Genomic DNA, 13,938 nt, shown 5'->3' with positions numbered 1-13,938 from the left:
TGCAATATAATTTTATTTTCTGTAGCTTTATGAAAACTAGTTCAGCATATTCAATCTACACATAGTAAAATTAACCTCCTCAGAAAGTACTGATCATATTTTCTGTCCGCTAAAAAAATGGCATTACGTATTCAAACTCAAGGACTGTCAATCTCACTAATAATCTTATCGTTCATTTATAACATGTGTGGTGCTGGCCTAGAGATGATCTTGTCACACACACTGGATTCCTGTATGTCACGCTCAGTCAACACACAGGAGGGGGTGACAAGCCTACAGCTTTAAAGATTCTAATCCCCAGGATAACAAGTCATTAGTGACAGCAACAATCTGTGGGCAGCCTTCCTGAGATTATCACATAGATGTAGGAAGCAGCACACCAATGGTGGAAGTTTTCATTAGACTAATATAATGTACGCCTGTAATACATTTCTAAGAAATAGCATTACTGCCAACTCACCTCTGCTACATACTGTATAATACACAGTTCATTGTTAAGGTGTATATACACCCTAATAATTAACTGCCTTTTTAGCCGGGGTAATATTGCGGCAGGAATCTCAGGTAATAATAATAATATGAAGAAGAACAATAATCATAATATCTCCGTATAAGCCACTTCTTTTCAACTCCTTGTGTGCTGGAACAACTGGTGGATGGCACCACAAAATACACTGAGAGATATGTTGCCTGCACACCAATCTACTTCAGAATGTCACCTTTAATGACATTCTTGCAGCATAATAAACAGTAAATCAATGCAACTTTTTAGGACCGCGCAGCGTCCCTTGACATATTATGCTGCAAGACAATTATTAAAGATGACATTCTGAAGCAGATTGGTGTGCGGACAACATATGTATCAGTCAGGAATCCCAGGTGTCCCTGTTCAGATACAACCACTGTACCTGTTCAAGTTATTGACAGGGTGACAGCGATCACATCTGTCTGCATGTAATTGTATGTGATATGATTACATGTGGTTTGGAATAGATGACTGTTGCTGGATGCATCTATTCTGTGTCCAGCAACAATCATCCTATTCTATACTGCATGTAATTGTACCATGTACGATTACATGCGGACTCAGAACACCTCACTCTTATGTTATGGATATGAGGAGGGGGGTGTTCTGTGGTCCTAGCAAACTTTGAATGAGTGGGGTCGCCCTAGGACAGGAAGTGCTTTACTGGTAGGTGCATTGGGGGAAAATAGAGGAAAAAATACCTGAATATAAGTAGCATCTAAGGGCTGGTATGCTGCAGTAGGTTACATTTTCATTCTTGGGTTTAGAGACACTTTCATTTGAAAACAAAGACATTTCATTAGAGTAATAGGGGGAATTATTAAAAAGTTTCTGAGACAAACTTTGCCTCAACTTAGTCTTAACTGGCACGCAGTCAATTGGTTTGTTTTCTAAGCTGTGTTGAGGAAAAAATGAAAGATGGAAGCTGATTGGTTGCTATAGGCAACTATACCAGTTGAGATAGAAGTTGTCTAAGACAATGTTTATTAATTACCCTCATTGTTTTTTCTTATAGCCTAAAAGAGAATATTTCAGCCAGGTTTTAGTTCTGTGTGCATCTCCCATTGGGGAGATTGCCCCCTACTTTCAATAAATAGAGGGTGCATTTGTCATTGGAATAGAAGGAGAGTAATGAAAATATTTTATTCTAACTGTTGCTCTTTCTACTGAAAATGTGTTTGTTCTTGTCTGTGTTCCTATCGGAGAGCTTTCCATTCACTTTCTGTCCTGACAGGAAATGAGAGGAAAATCTCCCCAACAGGGGCACAGGCAGTAATAAAAAGCTGATAGGGGTTCTAACTGGGGATGCACTGATACTGGTTTTTCGAGTACGAGTACCAATTTTTATTTTCGGAACTCGCTGATGCCCAGTACCAATACCAGAAGTCCCATTAAAGAAGCCGGGCGGCCTGATTACCTGGGAAGCCGGGTGGCGTGTAATGGCTCGCCGCCCAACTTCCCAGTTAGCCGGGAAGCCTTCTCTATGCTCCCTCAACACCAGGTGACCTTGCTTTCTGGCCAATCAGGAAGCCGGGGGGGTGGGTAATGACTCGCCGCCTGGCTTCCTGATTGGCCAGCTTCCAGACCAATCAGGAAGCCGGGCAGCGAGTCATTACACGGTGCCCGGCTTCCTGATTGGCCAGGAAGCCAGCTCCATGCTACAGCCAAAGCGGAGAGAAAGGTCGGCCGAAGCCGACCGTTCTCCCCGCAAAAGACAACAGCTGGGTGGGGGTGATGTCCTGGCTGGCTCCGCCCACTTACTGTACTGTAATGACAGATCAGCGTCCCCAAATGACCTGGGGACGCGTATCTGTCATTAAACAGCAACAACTGTTATACCCCCCTCATGGTGGCCCTGTGTCTGTATATCAAACCAAAAAGAGGGACAACTGTGGAGGAAAGAGTGACAGAGGGATTTGGTTTCAAATAGGGATAGTTGGTGGGAGGTATGTCTTCATGTAATCACTTTTTATCAGTGCCTTTTAGTTTTAGGCCTCATTCACACGTCAAATAGGTCCTAAGAGCGGATCCTTGCGGCTGGGATCACAGGTATATGCGAACAGCTGCGGCCAGGAAGCCTGTTCAAAGCAATGACAGGCTGTCAGGAGCAGCAACTTTGCACCGCTGTTCATCGATGTTCCCATGTACCTGCACATCCAGCAGTTATCTGTGGCTAGGGACACATAACCGGACCTGGACACAGACAGATTGCATTCAGAGCCTATCTGCAGGTAACTGCTGGATGTGCAGATACATGTGAACAGAGACAGACAGCTGCGGTGCCTATCAGTTTGGCATTTGTACAGGCTTACAAAGCTTAGCTGCCTCCTTTTTTTATACATCTGTTGATCTGCAACTATCCAATATCTGTGATCTTGGATAGCTGCAGCAATCCACTGCCCAACCTATATGGATGTGTGAATAAAGCCATAGGGTGTTGACCTATACTGTGAGATGCTGATGCTGTTCTCATGAAATTCATATTCTCTTTGTGTATTTGCATTTGTCAGAGCTTTGAAGCTTTGCACTGAAGATCAGAACACTGTGGCCATGCTTCCCTCGGCTGAATTTCTATTGCTGACAATTAGCCTTACTTTCCAAATGACTTCAGGTACGGTATGCACATTATACAAGGGAAGGGCGGTCCTATATTCCAATGAATCTCAGTAGGATGGCAACACTAATAGAATAAAATCACTGTAAATATATGATTTCACTAGAACAGAAAAAGATATTCATGTGTGTTAGATGTACTCAAAGAAAGGTTTTTATTTGTCTGAGAATATGTAGCACACATCTAAGTGCCAATATATCCAAACGTGATATTTTAGTTATAGATGGAACCTGTTGAGCTCTCAGTCCCTGATATGTTCTGGATACCTCAACTGCCCTAATTCCCAACTCAATTTCTGTCCGCCCGAGAGTTTGGCTTCATTGTGCACACCTTAGCATGTCCCAGCTCCTGTTGCCTTCTCCATAATACAAAACAAGGGCCCCTCACATTTGGAACAGCAGATTTTCAGACCCAGGAACTCAAGCAATCTCACCAATAGGGTCCCCAAAATACATTTTTATAACAATGTAGGAGGCATGGTGACTGAGTAGTTGGTGGGCTTATCTTGCACTATTGGGGTTCTGGGTTCAGTGTGCACTACTAACTAGCCCTAACTGCATGGATGTTGTATGTTTTTAACCAGAGTAGCGTTATAGTATTGTGCATAGTTTGTGTGCTTTTATGACTATTATAGTCATATTATATTATGTCAGTTATTCATGTAAATCCTATACTGCATAATTCATCAGTTGTACATTCACACATTACATACTAGCACAATCAACGTCAGACTTTTGTCAGTGTCAGACTTGCTTTGTGTGACTCCAGTATTCTCATATACTAACAATATTTCTGTACATTTCTTGTGCTCAGGGGATCAGTGCTCTAGTGGTAGTAATATCTTCACAGAGATCCTGGAAAACAGTCCTAATGGGACATTTGTGGCTAATCTTAGCATGTTCGGCGACCCGGTGACCAGTACAGTAAAGCTCTGCCTGAGTGGTACGGATGCTGACTGGTTTTACTTGGATGGGAAGAACGTCTGGCTCAATGTGTCATCAGGAAAAACTCTAGACCGAGAGGTATAGGGGATCTGTGCTGACTAAGTAATAATATAGTATATAATAGTAGTAGAATAGAATGATGGTCAATGTTCAAATGGTTCTCTTACATGTATTGTTTTTTACACATTATACAATGAATAAAGGTAATTAACTTTACCTTTTACTTTGTTTCAGGCACTGAATTCCTCTGTGCTCCTAGTTACTTTATCTTGCTCTGAAGAAGGATACGCTACGGTAACATTCTATAATAATATTTTATATACAAACAGTATAGTATATGCTGTAATTTTTACGAATACTGGTGCCCAATGGAAACTGTGCTAAAGGTATACTTAGTTCTTGTGATGAGTTTGTATTCTAACATGTTATGGAGGACTCTTGCTTGTTGATTTCAAAAGGTGGCCATACACTGTGCAAATTTGGCCGGTTCTTGAGGAAGCGGCTGAAATTCGCACAGTGGGTGCCGATGTCGGCACCCTTTAGGCTGACATCCCTTGATCAGCTGATATTTGCCGTGGCAGAATGTGGATGAAAATAGTTGGCACTGCAATAAAATAGACAAATATACGAACAGCATTAGAGCTAAAGGGCTTTAATTTTATTGGTTCATCATTCATGCCTGAGACTTGTATGTCTATTAGTATGCAGCCTTATCGATTCAGTTTAAGTGACAATACTTACATCTGCCTATATTCCCCCATAGGCATCAAGTAGATTCAGATCTACCTTAGACAACCACAGATAGGAGCTGAGAGTTTAAGGGGGTTATTCGCAAAAGGGTGAAGGGTTAGGAGAAGGTAGGAGAAGAGAACAATCTAGGCCAAAATAGCTGATTTAGAATAATTCCCCAATTCAGCTCACTTTCCAGTTCAGCTATGTTGTCCTAGATTGTTCACTTCTCCTGCCTTCTCCAAACTCTTCACCCTTTTGTGAATAACCCCCTAAGGCCTCATTCACACTGCCAGGCATATACGTGCGCATGTGCGTATGTGCGTATATGCAACATATGCAAATAATGGCTCCATATACATAGCCGGGAATGGAGTCGTATATTTGCATAGCGTAAAAATGCGCAAAAACAGAATGGAATACGCGCGTATACGATTTTTTGCGCGCATATACGCACGTAAGCGCGTACAGTTCATTAACATTTCAATTACGAATGATGCATTCTGGGATTGCAAATAGTGCACGCATATACGCACATACTCTCGTATAAACGCGCATTATACGCTCGTACGTACGCGCATGCACGCGTATGTACGCAATATACAATTTTGCTCTTGCGTTGTGTGTGAATGAGGCCTTAGTCTAAATAGTGTGTGCTCTTCAAAATTACACTTTGCTAATACAAAAACAGTTTTACATTCTAGTATAGTATGTGACTAGGAATATGTTGTGTAGACAGGTGCTATTCATTTAGTTCCGAATTGAAATTCTGACATATTTTTGGACATTCTGATGCATCTGAATTTCCAAATGAGAAAAAAAACCAATCCGAACATATGCGAATTTCAGATGCATCCAAACTTTTTTGTGAATGTCATACTAAATTAATTTATGTTCTTAAACGTTAAAATAATTTCAAAAAAAGTGTGAATCCCCAATTTTCGTTAATTTCGGATGCGTTAGATAATTGCAAACAAATTTTTAGTAAAAAAATTAATAAATATGACATTTTTCTTTTTAACTTTTGACAGTCCACAGAGACAATTTTAAAAAAACTGTGGGGTCCACCCTAAAATTATTACTTACCAGGCCCTTGATCTGACCCCCAGGAAAGGGGGGGAGGATGATGGTGTGCCCCCCTCCTGCACCATACCAGGCCACATGCCCTTGACATAGGGAGGGTGCTTTGCCGTGTGGACCCCCTGGAAAAGCACTTTGTCCCCGTGCCGATGAGGACAAGGGCCTCTTCCCCACCACCCTAGCCCGGTGGTTGTGATGGTCTGTGGGCAGGGGGGCTTATCTGAATCTGGGTGCCCCCTTTCATAAAGCATCCAAAATGCATATGAAATTAATGAAAATTTTGGATTAGCCTGAATCCCGAAATGAATTGACTTTCGGACCCGAATCCAAAAAAAAAAAATGTTTTGCCAGCTTACATGTCTAATTTTGTATAATGCTGTTCTTACTCTTAATGTATAAAAAGGTAACATTAGGTCCAAGGCCTTAAGTTGACAAAAAATCACTTCAATAATGGGCATGTTTTGTAACTGTTTACTTAGTCTGCAGCAAAACTCATAACCTTGGTGTAGTTAAACTAAACACACCTGTAATATTTGTGTTTTAAATGCTTTCAGGCTCATCCCATCACTCATTATTTAGTTTTACTAGTTCATTACTACCAAGTTAAAAGTGACCATTAGCTAGGGTTATGACTTTATTAGCTTCACATATATAATTTGATCCCACAGAAAAAATAATGTATGTGGGCCTTAGCTAGCCTACATCATTTCTAAGGTAGGATCAGTGCCTCTTGGGCTACCTTGTGATCATTCCTACTACCTGTGTTATGTCTTTAAATCAATCCTTTGTCCCTGTGGAGCCCTTTGGCTCCTAGGCTCCGGATGTATGTGAGATCTTGACATCTACTCAAGTTGAGATAAAGACTTATTCCTCCCTGCCAGTCCCTGGCATTAAACTGTCAAATGACAGAGTCATTCTGTAATTCTTCACCATTCTTACACTTTTTCCAGGTCGGGTTCACTGTTATATAATGATCGGCTACAGCTATTTTTTCATCTAAAAGAAACTATCATTTGAAGCAATATAACATCTGCCATTGAAACCTTTGCTCCTGAATATGCTAATTGTCTGGATGTCATGCTTGTACTCTTGCTTTAATACTTTGAGTTCCTGGTTTGCATACTTACTTCAGGTTAGGGACATAAAAGATACAAAAATAAATACATTAAATCTAGTGAATTGATATAACAGGCAGACAACAGTGGGTCAACATATGCTAGAGATCAGCAAAACAGACACTGTATTTATTTTATAATAGATTTATGTAATTTATTTCTAGGTCCAGTATAGGATAATAGTCCAAGTCCTAAATGAAAATGACAATAAACCAATTTTTTTTGAAGAATCAATATCACCCCAGAACATCAGTGAGGTAAGTAATATGTGCAAGCACAGTTCCAGCTTTACAATATAAAGGTTTAATCAAATACATATGGTGTTTGACAGGTGGTAAGAATTCCCTTTAGATCAGATATACAAAACTTCAGAACTGGGTAATGATTGTCCTATGAAGGGTCTATTCACCCAATTCATATTTCACATATGGATGCTGTTAGGCTAAACCACCCACTGACTTTGCATAACTCTAATGCACTTCAACAAGGAGATCTCCCCACCGCAATTCCTTTCTCTGTCCCTCTCTCAGTCTTACACTACCGAGCAGAAACAGGATTAATAACAACATTGCACTCTGTTTGAAGCAAAGTAAATGAAAAAAAAAACAGCAGGAAGACTAAGAAATAGTTAGTGACCAAGTCCAATGCAGATATGACACCAGTCTAGAAACGTAAGTAGCAATTGCATTATTTCATCAATAGGCATATATTAGGAATCAGAATATCAATTTTGGGTGGACTAACCCTTTAAAGATATTTTACTTTAGTTTTAAATCGGAAGAGTGGTGACTTTACAATAATGGATTAGTCCCTCACTGTCACTGCCTTTCTTTTTTACTGAGATTTTCTAGCAAGTAAACAGCAAACCAAAAAGGAAGAAGAAAGGCAATGTAAGTAAAATATAGCAGCATTATGATGTGGTACATTGCATAAGGCCAAAGGTCTACCAAAGAATAGAAAAAAAATCTTGTGAAATGTAATCTTGTGGATGCAGAAATCTTATTCTGACACTCTATATATATCTAAACATGGACCCAACAATGTAAACATACAATTACTTCATTATTTTTTGCTGTATATGTAGTATTGTTTCCACTACCAGATGCTGTAATGTTCCTAGTGTTCTAATTCAGATTACTAACTTGATCTTTAATATATCATATTGTATAAATATAAGCTAATAATAGATGCTTAGTAGGCAAAGAACAACTTTAATGTTTATCCTATCCTATATCATGTGCTCTACTGATATTCTGTAATAGCCATGATGGTATTACTTCATTTGTTGGAGAGTTGCTCATAAATGGCACTATTTAAGTTGGTAGTTGCTTATGATAGTTCTCTCTCTCCCTGAAGGATTATTTCGAAAAAGGTTCATCCCTATGGTGTTCACACAACATATGCTACACTATCCACACTATCAAAACAATATACAGTACATGCATTGTAGGGATTCATACTAAACATATGAGTTACACCTTTATCCCCCTGTCCTGCTTGGTAGTGTCAACATGTGCCCATTATTTATGCATCATGCATCCTGTATGACCATAGTTCTAACATTTAAAGTATACTGTATATAAACCAAAGCACAAAAATGTAATATATTGCAGCTTACCAGCCCTTAGATGTGGTGGCTGCATTTGTTTGTTTGTTTTTAAAAGGTAAGCAAGGACATTTATACAAGGCATAGTCTATCAGGCACATGCTAAGGATATAGGAAACTCCCCAAGGGTTGTGTAAAGCAGAAGCGGCAAGAAAACTTCTTTATTACAACGTTTCCACATTTCTGCCATGGCCAGGTTTTAAGTAGTCAGAAGTTTCATTTTGTGAAACATTCCCTTAACTCACATAATACCCAGCATTCTGACTTCCTATTTTGCCTTTATATTGCTCAATTAATGTTTAGCTCTTACTCTCTACAGCTGGCAGACATTGATTCTGTAGTATTTACCGCAAAAGCTGTGGATCAGGATGGAGATACCTTAATGTATGTCATTGACCGAACTATGGTGAGTATGGTCTTCTATTTCTTAATGCTCTGTATGAAGGCAATTTAAACTGTCTCTTAAATATTTGTATTGCAAATAAATGGTTACAGTCCATTTAAGCATGCTAACTTTGAAAATAAAATTGACCCTTGGGAAGCAGCCATTGTATAAAGTTGAAGTTTAGTGTATGCATATAATTACTTCCCTTGTCCCCCCCTCCCCCTCGATCAACATGCAATGAAAATTTTTCAATCAAATCAATTTGTTTTTGAAGAAAAAACTGCTTTGAGATCCAGTGATGTTATCATTTGGTCTGCCTGCTGCTCTTTGCTCTAAGTTTTGGTGGGAAGTGGCGGCAAGCTTCTGTATACATCAAAGCATTCTGCTTTGGACCTTTTTTAAAAGAATGATATCAAAGAACACATCCCGGGATCCCTTTAGATGTGCCTGCTTCTCCCTGCTGCCCATTGGGTTTTGCAGACTTTAGCTGTGCACTTAGCTGATTGGTTGAGCTATTGCAGGCACATCTAGAGGGATGCCGGGGATGTGTCCTTTCACATAATGCTCGGGAACACAAAACTGTAAGGGGTGGCCAATGGCAGTACTCATCAGGGGGAGAAGTGATTGATGAGCCTGAAATTTGTGGTCTCTGTCCAAATCCTGTCTGTGGTTACATCACCTTCTCCCCAGTGCAACGTTTAGAGGCCAGTTAGGCCTTCAGCCTCTGAAGGGGTGCTGCACATTGTGTATGTGTACCCAGAAGGGAAGCCAAACACTCCCACCCACCACTTCCATTACTACAGAACCCATTCAATGCTGCAGACATTTTCTAAATACAATACCACTATTTATCACCACTCCCACCCAAACTATTGAACCTTTTATATTATTGCCTTGAATATGCAATCTATATACCAGGCTAAAACTAAGAGGAAACTGAAGCTCCATTTTACTTTGTCTATTCTACCTTTACAATAGGGACAGAACAAGATGCAACATGCCATCAGAATATGAAAGTTATTTAAATGTTGCAAATTATCATGGGGGTATCTACAATTGTTTATAGCCACTGAAATAAAGCAAATTGTAGCACAAATGATATATAACATATCATTTATTATTGTCGATACTATTATACTGTATCTGACAGGAATATCTATTGTAAGACTGCTGTTGTGAATCTAAAGCCAGAAAGCCTAGACAAGCAAATTTGTTTTCTCACTACATTTTGACTAAGACCTTGACCATTTTACCAGTAGTAATGTTAATACTTGTCTGAAGGTACTGCTGCTAGAGCCTGGCATCATATTTTTTATAGATGCCTTAGGCTGGCATATCATATTTTTATAGTTGTCTAAGGCTGCAATTATACATTACATGACAGCAGGAGTTATACTCTCCAAAGTGCAATTTTTTTTTTACTGACAGCAAGGTCAGTCCCTATTCTGTACTATAAAAAATCCTAAATGGCCTAAAGGTGGTGTCAGATCTATCTAGTACTGTAACTGCTAAATTTTTACAGGGTGAAATAAGATAACATAAAAAGTTGTAAGAAAAACTTTGCCATTTCCTTTTATTAACCGTGTTCCACTTTCTCAGAAGAAGAAATACTAGCCACATATCTGCTTCTCTGGAAAAAGGAAGTAAGCAAACATGTATTACCTTATATCAGAATTCTGCATATTATGAACTATCACAGCTGTCTTTGAATTTTAAGTCAGTTATTCTATTTGAGGTAGACAGAAAATAATTATGTTTTACTATACTGTAAATGTGCCCATAAACTTTAACATCAGAGCATCTGAACCAACAAAACTTATGTATGGATGGCCCAACTGGTTTATTTCTTCATACCTATAACTATAACTGTGCTGTAAGAGCAATGGTAAGAATTGTAGTACTGCATACACAGGCAGATCACTGCACAGTCACATCAGCCACCTTTGGATATCTATTAGTCAACCATGTAAGTCATATTTAAATAGTTAATCAGGTTGAAAAAAGACATTGAGTTCAACCTACAGAGGAAAAAAGGATAAATAAAAAGAAAACTATCAAATATACAGAACCCTGTACCCACAGACCCAGAGGAAGGCACAAAAGCCCCTATATTGTATATTTCAATTGCTCAGGAGAAAAGAAACTCCAACATGATCCCCTCGGTCAATTAGATATTCTGTGGATCAACAATCTCTGGTGTTATGACTTATGAATATTAATATCCAGCTATATTCTGTAAATTTAGGAATGTATTCAACTTTTTAAAACAATCTGTTGAACTGGCTAGAACTATTTCATGAGGGAGCTTTTCTGAATGTGGAGGGTAAACCTCTTTTCCTGCAGACGCAGAGAGTGATCCCTTGTCCTTTGCAAGTCATGTGCATCTGATCAAAACAGACACACTCTGTGAACACCCAAACAAATGCTGCTAATCAAACTTACTCAACTGGGCAGGAACAGATGAAAAAAGTTCTAGGCAGTAATGTAACTGTCAGCAGTTAATATCCTAGAAACCTGAAGCCGTCACTCTGAGATGTTAGCCTATATCTTCTATGTCATTATGAACACATTGCCTCCAACAGCACCCTACCCATTTAACACATTGGCTGTCTATGACAAACTATGATAGCTATTGATTATCTATAGATGAGCTAAAGATCTGGTGCTGAATTCTAGTTTTGTTTTCAGGGCGACTACAAATACTTTCACATGGATCTCCCAAACAATGGAAGAGTATTGCTATCCCGCCCCCTGGATTTTGAAAGTATGCAGCAACTGGAGGTTGTTATTCATGCTGTGGTAAGAATACATGCAGGCTCAATTTTATTTTCTGTAACGATGTCTGATTGCAAAGCTCTAGCTGTGACTCATTGGGGGAAGTGTCAAACTGCTGTGGAGAGACTGCTTCCTTATAGATTACAGCAGCAAGGCCGTAGCAAGGGCAAGGTGATTGAGGAACTCGCCTCAGGTGCAGCTGTGAGGGGGCGCAGCCAGGGCCGGCCTGGCTGCTCCCCTTTGCCCCTATTGCCATGGCGAGGAAAGGGCTCTATGGCAACAGGGGTGCCAGCCCAGGCGGCAAACACAGCTCGACCTCGACTCAGCACGGCAGGGAGAAGAGGTGCAGCACAGCCTGCAACTTCTCCTCTGATCCCCGCTGCTCTCCCCCACCTGTATGGGCAGAGGCAGTGAAGATCCAAGGAGAAATGGAGCGCTGCAGTTGGGGGGGCATAGGAGGGAGCTGTCAGTTCAGGATGGCCGAGCAGTAAGGCGAGAGAGAGCCACTTGGCCGGGATCTGAGAGTTGACGGCTCTTTCTCTCCTCACCACTTGGCCATCCTGAAGTGATAGCGCTCTCTCTCTCTCCTCCACCCACCAACCCCACACCCCCTGCCAGTTTGAGTGCTCCATTTCTCCTTGGATCCCCGCTGCCACAGCCCATACAAGTGGGGGAGAGCAGCAGGGATCTGAGGAGAAGCTGCAGGCTGTGCCGCCCCTTTGTGAATGGCCGAGCGGTTCAGGATGGAGAACGATATTTACCGATCCTGTGTGTGCAGCACAAGGACTGGAGTGATCAGCTGATCATTCCAATGTTTGTAAACAACCGGGGACACATAGTAATATGTGTCCCCAGTTATGAATGAACAGGAAGTGATTTAGATCGCTTCCTGTTCATTCATGAATTTCTGAATGGGTAATAGCACTCAGTATAGAGGCTTCAATCCATTCATAACTGGATGATAGTAAATATTTTCTGAATATAAGGGAAGCCTCTGTACTGAGTGCTCTCCATTCATTTAGAACATAGGTTGGAGAAAAAGAGATTGAGGACTCCGTGCCCTCAATTTCTTTTTCTATTTCAAAAGGGAAAGTCAGGGCTCTGTTTAGATCCCTGATTTTTCCCCAAAGTCCCCCCAAAAGTAAAATAAATAAATGAACATAAAATAAAAATAAAAAAACACAACACTCCCCCACACGCATTCTGCACATGCGCACCACCATCCTGAAGGCGGGGTGCATGACGTCACATAATGCCACGTGTGCGCGGCATCGAGTGACGTTGCATGCCTGTTGGGGGGCACAATGTTCTGTTCTTGCCTTGGGCACAGAAGAAGCTAGCTACAGCTCTGTACAGCAGGCTTATCTGCCCTGCAGACTGCTGCCAGGGAAGAGGACTTTATGATATTACTGAAACTGATCTGCAGATTAAAAAAGGAAAACATTAAAAAAAACTTTAAATAAAACTACAATTAAGCTTTAATTACACAGAGTCCACATAGAGAATAGTTTTAAGGGCCCAGGGAACTCTGATAGGGTGGCATCACTTGGTATAATACCATTTTAAGTATAATAGCTAATACTATTGATAACAAAATATATGCATCATTCTCCTTTATTGTTTTGTTTTTTAAACTCAATTTGTTCCAAGTACAGCATGTCAAGGATAATTGTATCAACAAAATTTAAAAAAAATGATTTTCCTTCATGTCGGCAACTCCTCTTGCAATGATCAAGGGACATATAAATGTGAGCTTGAAATATTTTTTTATTATTTTTAATACCATATGGACACCTTTAATCCATATACAATTTGCTAAACAAAAATGCAATAACCTATTCTACCAGGGCCATGACAATTGTGTAGGGCACCGTGCCAGGGATATAGAGATCACATGGGCCATATAAAAGGTGATAAATTATGTGCTGTCACTTAATAACATATGATGCCATATTCTAAAACAGTAAAGTGTCATCAAACTATTGCACACATTTATTTTCCATGATCTATACTTTTCCCCAATTCAACAACTGAGCACACTTTTACTAGTCTCTTCTCTAATCCAGTATATCCTTGGTAAAGGGATTGAGCTGTTTCTTTTATGAAAGCACTTAATCATGACTTTTCTTCTTAAAACTGGTTGTGACATAATCTCAGTTTAGCA

The sequence above is a fragment of the Nanorana parkeri genome, unplaced genomic scaffold (genome assembly GCF_000935625.1).
Source record: "Nanorana parkeri isolate BGI_ZX_2015 unplaced genomic scaffold, ASM93562v1 scaffold265, whole genome shotgun sequence".
Taxonomy (NCBI): Eukaryota; Metazoa; Chordata; class Amphibia; order Anura; family Dicroglossidae; genus Nanorana; species Nanorana parkeri.
Note: the sequence above shows the minus strand (reverse complement) of the source record.